Here is a 9506-nt window from a genome sequence, read left to right as displayed (position 1 = left end):
AATATCCAATAGTGACCTTAATGAAACAATTTAGTAAATGCTTAATCATACGTTATTTTTGTTGGAAAAAACAAATTTGAAATTCTTAATAAGCCCTCACTTAATGCACTCAACCAGCTAAAAGTTTTTTTTTAATTTTATAACAATACAATAATTTTAAATAAAATATTAAAAAAAACCCACCTCTCTCCACCAGCCTAAGCCACCCCTCCCCTGACGTCGAGCCCACCCTTCCCGCCGGCAGGCGAGACTTCTCCTTCGCCCCTAACCTCAAGCCCCCACCCCCGATTTCACCCAATCCCTTTTTCGCCTACCCCCTCCGAATTTCCCCCCACCATGCGCCCCCCAATCCTAAACCCAACTTAACTAAATTAGGGGATTTTTAGTTAATAATTGTAATCAATTGAAATCATTTTGTAAAACAGAATTTGGAGAAAATTGTTGGAATCAAAGAGGAGGTAATACGTGATTTGTTGAATTTGAAGGTGAAGTTCTTCATAGAATACAATCCTTCTAAAACATTATTATATACACAATAGAAAGTTCTAGCATGCAAGGAAGTGACCATATAAGACCAATTAAGTGGTATTGTAAACATTTATATTCAAGAATGAAGCTTGTAAGAGAGCTTGTAGCCATATAAGTTAAATGTAAATTTGGCCAGTGGAGTGATCCAGTCTAGGTGGGCCAAAAGCCCTCGACTGATTTATAGCAAAGCCTAGCTATGGATATGTGGCATTGTGACCTAGGATTGGGCTAGTAAAGATATTGGGTTGGAGTGTTGGACACTTAGACTAGGTAACATGCCTTTTCTGGGCATGTTCAGAGCTTTAGGTAGACCTAACGTTTTAGTCAATAGTGAAAATTCCACCTGAAAAGGCCGGGCCAAACCAAATGGGCTTAAGTGGGCCAGTTAGTGCTAGGCTAATTCTATGGTTAGGCCCATGACCCACTCACCAGCCTTTCTAGGCCCAAATTGGGCCAGGACTAGCAACAAACTAAGTCAGGTGATCACAGAACAACTGAGCCCTCTGGCCACCTCCAGTTACAGCTAGATTATAATACTCCGATAACTCAAAAACAAAGTTCAACAGAAAAAGAAATAGAATTTGAGGATAAAAAACAACTCTGCACTTGTGTGCGAAGAAAGAGAGTGAAAGTATCTCTGAGGGCACCTTTAGCAAGTAATGATGGCCGGATACTAAAGGCTAGTTGAACCTTTAGCTGCAAGATGCAAGGAATGATTAGATTAGCACACATATTGATTGTAAAGAGAAATTTGTTTTTGTCTATCATACTACATGGTCCATAGTATGAATGCACCTTACAACTCACAAGAATACTAAATTAGAATTATGTCATATTTTTATTAACCATATGGTCCTTGATGACTAATATCTACAGCCAAGTTAATGAAAATTCTTGGCTTATTTATTGCCAATTCTGTCTTTCAAACTAAGTCTTGCATTCTGGACTTTAACAGAAAGCGTCAACTTCTGGTCCTCCGTATCTTTCAGAATTGCTAGCAAGTTTGCACGATAGACCTTACACCGCTTGTTTGTAATATCCAACTCAGCTGTCAACTCTTGGATTTTCTTAGCCTTCTCTTCTATAGCATAATAATTAATCAGTACTCTTATGAACAAAATACAACAAAGCGGCATCATATTCTTACAGCATTATTCTAAGTGTCAAATGCCATCAACCCATTGGTGCAGCCCCAGATAAAGCCTTATTGCCAGTTGCCACTAAGACAACATTGATTTGGAAATGATCCATAATTTACAAAAGAAAAAGAAAACAACCTTAATTGACCAGTAAAACTCAAATTAGCACAAGAAAACTAATGTTACTGTCTATCTAATAACTTGTATAATTATATCGTTCCAAGTGCTACATGTATAAGAATTCAAAGTTTTCAGAAGTAGCACATGTAAGTACTTGTACTTATCAAGCATATAGAAGGAAGAACCTACTATACACAAGAAAGGGTAGAATTTAAAAACATAAATGATATTTCCAAAGTTTAAGCAAAACTTACCGCAGGTTGGACGGATGCCACTGAATTGTCACCATTTGAGCCACCTTGTGAAATACCATGACGTTTGTTCTTCACAAAACCAACCTATTTTGCAACTTCCTCGTGAGGATTCACAGCTACATTGTAAACCTGAATAGATTTTGCACCTTCTTCCATAAATTTAATGGCTTCTTGTCGTAGGTTTGTCATATCTAATAGTCAGAGACTCAAGTCACGAGAATAAGTTAGTTCCCTGACAGCATGTTCATCTAATGAACCTCTGCTTTTGGCATTTCTTGTCCATCTTTTCAATAAGTAATGTGAAGGAAGAGTAAGAATATTTTTTGCTATGAAAAATGCTAATATGTGCCTACATATGACACCTGAAAATTCAAACATTTGGCAGCTATAACTAGCATTTGTTTCTAGAAAATTATAAACTTTAATCAGCCCATGTAATGTGCTGTCCGAAGTTATAAAACAATCAAAGTACATATATCTACCCTCTTTTTCTTCACCATAGATCTCGTCAAAGAAAGTGTTTTGCATGTAAACATGCACCCACATATGCCGAGCATCATAAGCAAACTGCATATACATTCATCATCCATCCAATAATACTGCTTTTAAAGCGTTCTCCGTCTTGATTCAAATTCCCCAATTGTCTCACTCTCATCAACATACTTCCAGAATTCTACCTCAAAAGTATAATGTGACTGATAAACATGACCAAAATGGGTTTGTGTCTCTCTAAACATGTTCCATTTACAATAACGAAGCCGAGCATTAGGCAAAACTTGAGATACTGCCATCTGCACAAACCTAGCAAGCTCTGTTGTAATCGAAACTGAGCTTTGACTTGACATCGCATGAAGGCATGTTTGGAACAGCCAAACATAGGCAGCCTCTGATTCATCAACCATTAAAGCCCAGCCAAAAAGGCTGCTCATGATGATTTAATCCCATAAATGTTGCAAAGGACACTTTATAGCCATCATACGGTGTGAAATGTCGAAAATCACAGTGTCATGAAAGTAGGTATAGTTAATCTAAGAAATAGCATCAATCTAGAAAATATTGGCAGTCAAAGGATCATGATTGCCCTGAATCGTGGAATAGAAATTAGGATTCTCGGTGTGGTTTCACTTCAGGTAATCCAATACAAGCTGACTCCCACCGCCTAAGGACGTTTGCTTCCTCATGTTAATCAATATCACTGCGACGATAACAATTTTCACACAGATGAACTTATAGTTTCCTTATTCGGGTAAAACTAAGAACTAAGTACTTATATGCAGTGATATGCTAGTCAATTCATTACTCAGTACAAAATTCAGCTAAATTCTCACTGTCATTAAAAATATCACCGCGAAAATTAAAGCATTACTGCTGGTAAGCAAAATTAGAAGAACAAAATTTATCCAAAATAAGTTTATTATAATTATCAAACAAAACTCATGAATATTGTCAAGCTCATTCATAGTCCTTGGGCAAATTCGAGACTAACATTGAATAAACACTTCACATTTCTTCTAAATACATCATGATGATTTGATGCTGTAAAAAAAACAAAAAAAAAACATGATAATTTAACCTTATTGAGAAAAATCAAAATTAGAAGGAAAATTACTTTCCTAAATAAAAGAGAAATCATTAGTTTTCCCAAATTCCCCGAAAATAGGCTACATTCTGTAAAATTGGCTATGAAGCAAGATAAATTCATTAAGTTTAAATCATAAAAACAACAACAATAAACACATAAAACAGTGGAAAAAAAAGGGATTCAAATTACTAAGTAATTGATAACTTAAACAACCCAAAGAACAAAATGTAGTCCAAGGTAAGAAAATTTAGACAATAGACACTCTGTAATTGCGCGCCAAGACCTAATTAAATTACTTCGGTCGCTGATTCCCAATTGATGTGCCGGTAAAGAGAGAAAAATTGTATGAGTAGGCTTTTTGGTGACGTCTTTGGTTTTGGTTTGTATCGACCTCGTGTAGGGGTGGAATTTCTTTTTTGAAAAATACTACTGCAAAACTGTAGGGAATATTTCAAGCATCATATCCCAAGCTTGAACCCCACTGTGATCATATACTTAAGTATGGTGGCGTCCAAAGGGAAAGAAAAGAGAGCAAAAGAGTCGCCAACAAGTTTTAGGAACTGGTAAACTGTTCACGAGGTGAAGGTTACACCCCTTAATGCTCCATGAGATCGTCAACTCTATAAGGTCTTGAACCAAATAGGGTTCGTGGATGAGGGTACGAATCCAATCTACAAAAGAAGGGACCTTCCCTATAAAATAGGCCACAATTTTATTCTACTCGTATTCATGTGCGCTTTTTGACTAACATGCAATCATTAGGTTTACCCTAAACCTGTTTATCTATGTTGGTTGAATATTAATGCACAAATAAAACTATTATTGGAGATCACTTGAATTAAAATCATATTAGCTTAAACCAAATTACTAGTTATCTTATTAAACGTAATTTCAAGTACAAATTTCCTTTGAACATGCCTAAAAGGCGTGATCAAGCAATAACAATAATAAATAATAAATAATATCAAACAACAATATCAAACAACAATAACAATAACAATAATAACATAATCATAATCAAAATCATGTTAATAATAAAGCTTAACAATAATAGCAAGATCCTAGGCATGATACTAACAAGATTAATAACAAATCATAGCATGTCACTAAACATCAAAGATCAAAGCTTTCAAACTAACATGGTACTAACATGCTATATGATATCTAAAATAATAAGAGGCACCCTAAACATGATTCTAGAAAGCAATAAATACATCCTAACATGATACTAAGAATTAAAACAATATACGCATGCTTTCTACAAGAATAGAGCAATAGGATTACATACTTTGATGCCTCGTACCTCTTTCTAATAACAAAATACACGTGTTAGTAAACTTCAATAAAATAATAAAATCAAAGAATCAAACTAAATAATTAAAAGAAAGAGTAATAAAGTTTAGATTGGATTTGGGACCAAACCCTCAGAAATTATCAACCTTTCACGTCTAGGGCGAAGGCAACTTCGAATTTGGCTAGGTGTTTCCAGATCTAGGTAATGCGGTATTGTGTTTATGAAAAACTAGAGAGATGAGAGCTTAGAGAGAATTAAATTGATTGTTGATTGTAGATGAAAGTTGGTGAATAAAAACGGAGGTTCAGGACCCTTTTTATAAGAAAACAGTCCGGAAATTGATAGAAAAATAATCAGAATTTGAAAAGGAATAAAAATCCATGATGTCGCCATAAATTTATTTTGTTGCCAGACGACAAGACTGTCGCTAAGCGACAGGCTTGTCGTTTTGCGACAAAGACAGTTTTTTGCGCATTTTGTTTTTATCATATCTTTTGATCCAGAAGTCCAAATAAGTCATATAATATGTCGTTCGAAATCTCTTGAAGTCTACTTTCTAATGCAATTAGAATCAGATTAAAGTCTTTTGTATATAAAAAGATATGGCCAAAATATTTGAAGGGTGTCAGTTTTGGATAGAGTTTTGTATTTCTTTCATATCTTTTTCGTTATAGCTCGGATTTAATATTACAATATATCATTGGAAAAATAATTTCAAGATCTATCAAACCATATAAAATTTGGATAAAGATTATGAGTCACCAAAATAATATCTGACTGTCTTTGAACATCTTTAAATTCGAATAGAATTAGGACTTAAAAAAGGAAAGTTTATATTTAAATCAAATTCTATGATCTTATCTTTTCAAAAAAAGGATAATTAAGATCTTTTAGAATCTCATAGAAGATTCTAATCAATCCTAATTAGTTTAGGAATAGGATAAAACCTTTGGACCCTGCACATGATCATTGGGTCGTAGGTAAAATCCGGTTTGAGCCCAGTTTGGTATTTTGGCCATAACTTCCTCATTATTCATCGGAATTGGGCTTATAATATATCGTTGGAAAGGTCTTTTCAAACCCCATCCAACTAAACTATTATTGGACCCTTATCATGGACCAAAATAAACTGGATTGGATGTTTTCATAAAATAGAGAAGTTTTTCGAAAACAGAAAGAAAGATTTTTAATAAAAACTAACCGCAACACTCGACTCTTCACACTTTCACTTCATTCGATTATGGTTTGACTCGAAAGGCATTCATCACTGGGTTTGGTTTTGGGGAGACACAAATGGGTGTCTATAGAAGCCCCCACTTTGATTGAGTTTGGAGAAACGCATGTTTCGAAAACAAAAGTCAAAGTAGCGATAGGGACGGAGAATGATTCAGAACGTTTTGCGATCTTATATCATTCTTGTAACGCCGATACCTGCAAACTAGCGTTACTTAAAATAGATAAAATAGTTAAGAAACGCGTATCTTACACCGTCGAGCACACGTCTCTGGAGTAGCCGTTTTTTGTTGCTGCATTTTGTTTTGACGACCTTCCACAAGCTAGAGAATTCCATCTTGCTGTTGTTGATGTTCACTCGTCTCTGAATAATGGAGCCTTTTTGAGGATCGTTCACTCGTCTCTGAACAATGGAGCTTTCTTGAGGATCGTTCACTCGTCTCTGAACAAAGATCTTGATAATAAGATGTCCACGCGTCTCTGAACAAAAGATCTTGATAATAAGATGTCCACGCGTCTCCGAGCAAAAGAGCTTGATAATAAGATGTCCACGCGTCTCTGAACAAAAGATCTTGATAATAAGATGTCCACGCGTCTCTGAGCAAAAGAGCTTGATAATAAGATGTCCACGCGTCTCTGAACAAAAGAGCTTGATGATATGTCCACGCGTCTCTGAACAAAAGAGCATGATAATAAGATGTCCACGCGTCTCTGAACAAAAGAGCTTGATGATATGTCCATGCGTCTCTGAACAAAAGAGCTTGATAATATGTCCACGCGTCTCTGAACAAAAGAGCTTTGATGATATGTCCACGCGTCTCTGAACAAAAAGCTTTGAATGCTTGAATGTTTGTTGAGGTTGTTTGGTTGGCTGCGAACAGGAGCTTTGCTGAATGGTTGTATCTTGTAAAAATCAAAAGAATTGCCAAAAGACTTTACTGGTGTTTTTCTTAGGGTTGACCTTAGGCTTGATGTGTTTCTTAGGGTTGCCTAAAGGTGATTGACTGACTTGAGGTTGACTCAATGTGACTGATTGACTTGAGGTTGACCCAAGGTGTATAGACATGTGTGACTCATGACTCGTGTGACTTAATGTGTTTTGACACATGTGTTAGACTCAACTCGATGTGATATGACACGACATGACTCAATGTACATGACTCGTGTGTGATGTGCGACTCGAAAATGCAAAAAAGCAAAAAATTTCCGTCATTTTTGTGGAGGGTACCGACTTTCTCCCGAAAAAGAAAGACGCGAAAACGAATCGAAGTGTTTAATGGTGTATGTCTAATGAGCTTAGGCAAATATATGTGTTCGATACTATTCGTCGAGGTGCAAGGAGTAATTTATCCTAAACTATCTTAGTTGACTCGATAATGAAAGTATTTGGATAACTTAGGCGCGGAGGCTAAGTACTTCATACTTTGTGATGCAATAATGATTTGATGAGTGATGAGTGATTTTGATATGACAAGGCATGCTTCCACGTTGTGTTAATATTTCATTACAAAAGGTTCCTAAGGGAAGGATTATTTAGTCATGTATCTGTGCAGTGTGTGTAAAAGTGACGCTAAAGCTAGGTCGCAAGAGCTAAGTGTATGGAAAAGTATTATTTGATAAGAGTCAAATAACAATGACTCTTAGGCTATGTAGGCTAATGATGTAGGGATCAAGCCCCCAAGTCTAGCTCTAAATGAATAGGGATGAGCATTGGAGATCCCTTGATATGATCATGGTGTAAGTGTGTGAATGTGAATATGAATGCATTTTTATTATGGTCGCACCTCAATGTGAGGTTGCCTATGTATCTGTTAGCAATCAGGCTGAATGTATCTCTAGCCGAACCTCGCACAAGTGTGTGTATACCTCAAAAAGGTCTTTTTAAGGGTTGTAACGTGGTTAGGCTAAAGGTTAAAGAAAGAAGGGGATAAAGGCTCAAGACCCTAAATGAGCCCCCAAGGTGTGCAACATTGCTTTTGAATCTTTGTATTTTTATGCTTGAGGTTTCTCACTTTTGAGCTTTCTTGTTTTTTTTTTTTTTTGTTTATTTTTGCTTTTATATTTTTTTTTCTTTTTCTATTTGAATCTCATTTTTACCAAGTCTGGGCAATCTCGATCATGTGGTCTATCACTCACTTGGCATTCATGTTTCTCAGGAACGGTACCGAGCACTCGATAAGAGACGCAATCTGAGACGTGTTCTTATCAAAGACATTTTCATATCATAGACATTGGAAAACTTGCCCTTTTGCACACTTTCATTTATTTTTTTTTGTATTTTTATTTTATTCTTTTGAGATCACTCAAGCTTTTGTTCTTTGAACTTGCATAAGTTGCACACCATCCCTATCCCAAGGTTAGGTAGATGTGGGTTGAAAAATGAAAGGTCTATCGTTAGACGAGACTCAAAGTGGTTTATCAAAAAAAGTGATTACATATTTGAAGGGTGAGAGATATGATATGGCCACAAGAGGTGCCTCCAATCATTGGCATACCTTGTGCTTAATTCGGTGACCTTTTTTTTTTTTGCAATGCAACGCAATGATCATATGCAAGAATAAAATGCTCATTTTATTAAACGGGAAAAAGAAAAAACCTACAAAATAAAATCTAAGGAAAAATAAAAGGTGTCTATGCTAGACTTATTGGGAAGGTTTGAAAAAGAAGAAAGCATGAAATCTTGGTGAGAAGCTTGTCTTGTATTTTGTCTCATCATTACTTTTTTTTTTTGTCAATCACATGACTCAAACTCGATTCAACATGCATAGATGGGAAGAGATCATGAATGAATGAAGGGAATGACATGTGTGGAGAAAGTATGTGGAGGGTGGGAAGATGATGTAGATGGAGAGATAAAGAAATAGGAATAGGAATATTTCAAGCATCATAGTCACAAGCTTGAACCCCATTGTGATCATACACTTAAGTATGGTGGCGTCCAAAGGGAAAGAAAAGAGAGCAAAAAAGTTGCCAACAAGTTTTAGGAACTTGTAAACCGTTCACGAGGAGAAGGTTACACCCCTTAATGATCCATGAGATCGTCAACTCCATAAGGTGTTGAACCTAATAGGGTTCGGGGATGAGGGTACGAATCCAATCTACAATAGAAGGGACCCGCCCTATAAAATAGGCCTCTACTTTATTCTACTCGTATTCATGTGCGCTTTTTGACTAACATGCAATCATTAGGTTTACCCTAAACCTGTTTATTTATGTTGGTTGAATATTAATGCACAAATAAAACTATTATTGGCGATCACTTAAATTAAAATCATATTAGCCTAAACCAAATTATTAGTTGTCTTATTAAGCGTGATTTCAAGTACAAATTCCCTTTGAACATGCATAAAAGGCGT

At 35.9% G+C, this 9506-nt stretch overlaps 1 pseudogene; it reads right to left on the bottom strand.

The window, feature by feature from the left end:
* Window positions 1-1427: 1427 nt before the first annotated feature.
* LOC145619626 (protein FAR1-RELATED SEQUENCE 9 pseudogene) lies at window positions 1428-3222 on the bottom strand (annotated as a pseudogene).
* Window positions 3223-9506: the final 6284 nt, after the last annotated feature.

This window comes from Chenopodium album, chromosome 27 (genome assembly GCF_948465745.1).
Source record: "Chenopodium album chromosome 27, dcCheAlbu1.1, whole genome shotgun sequence".
In the NCBI taxonomy this organism is placed as follows: domain Eukaryota; kingdom Viridiplantae; phylum Streptophyta; class Magnoliopsida; order Caryophyllales; family Amaranthaceae; genus Chenopodium; species Chenopodium album.
Note: the sequence above shows the minus strand (reverse complement) of the source record. Positions and strands in the feature narration are given on the sequence as shown.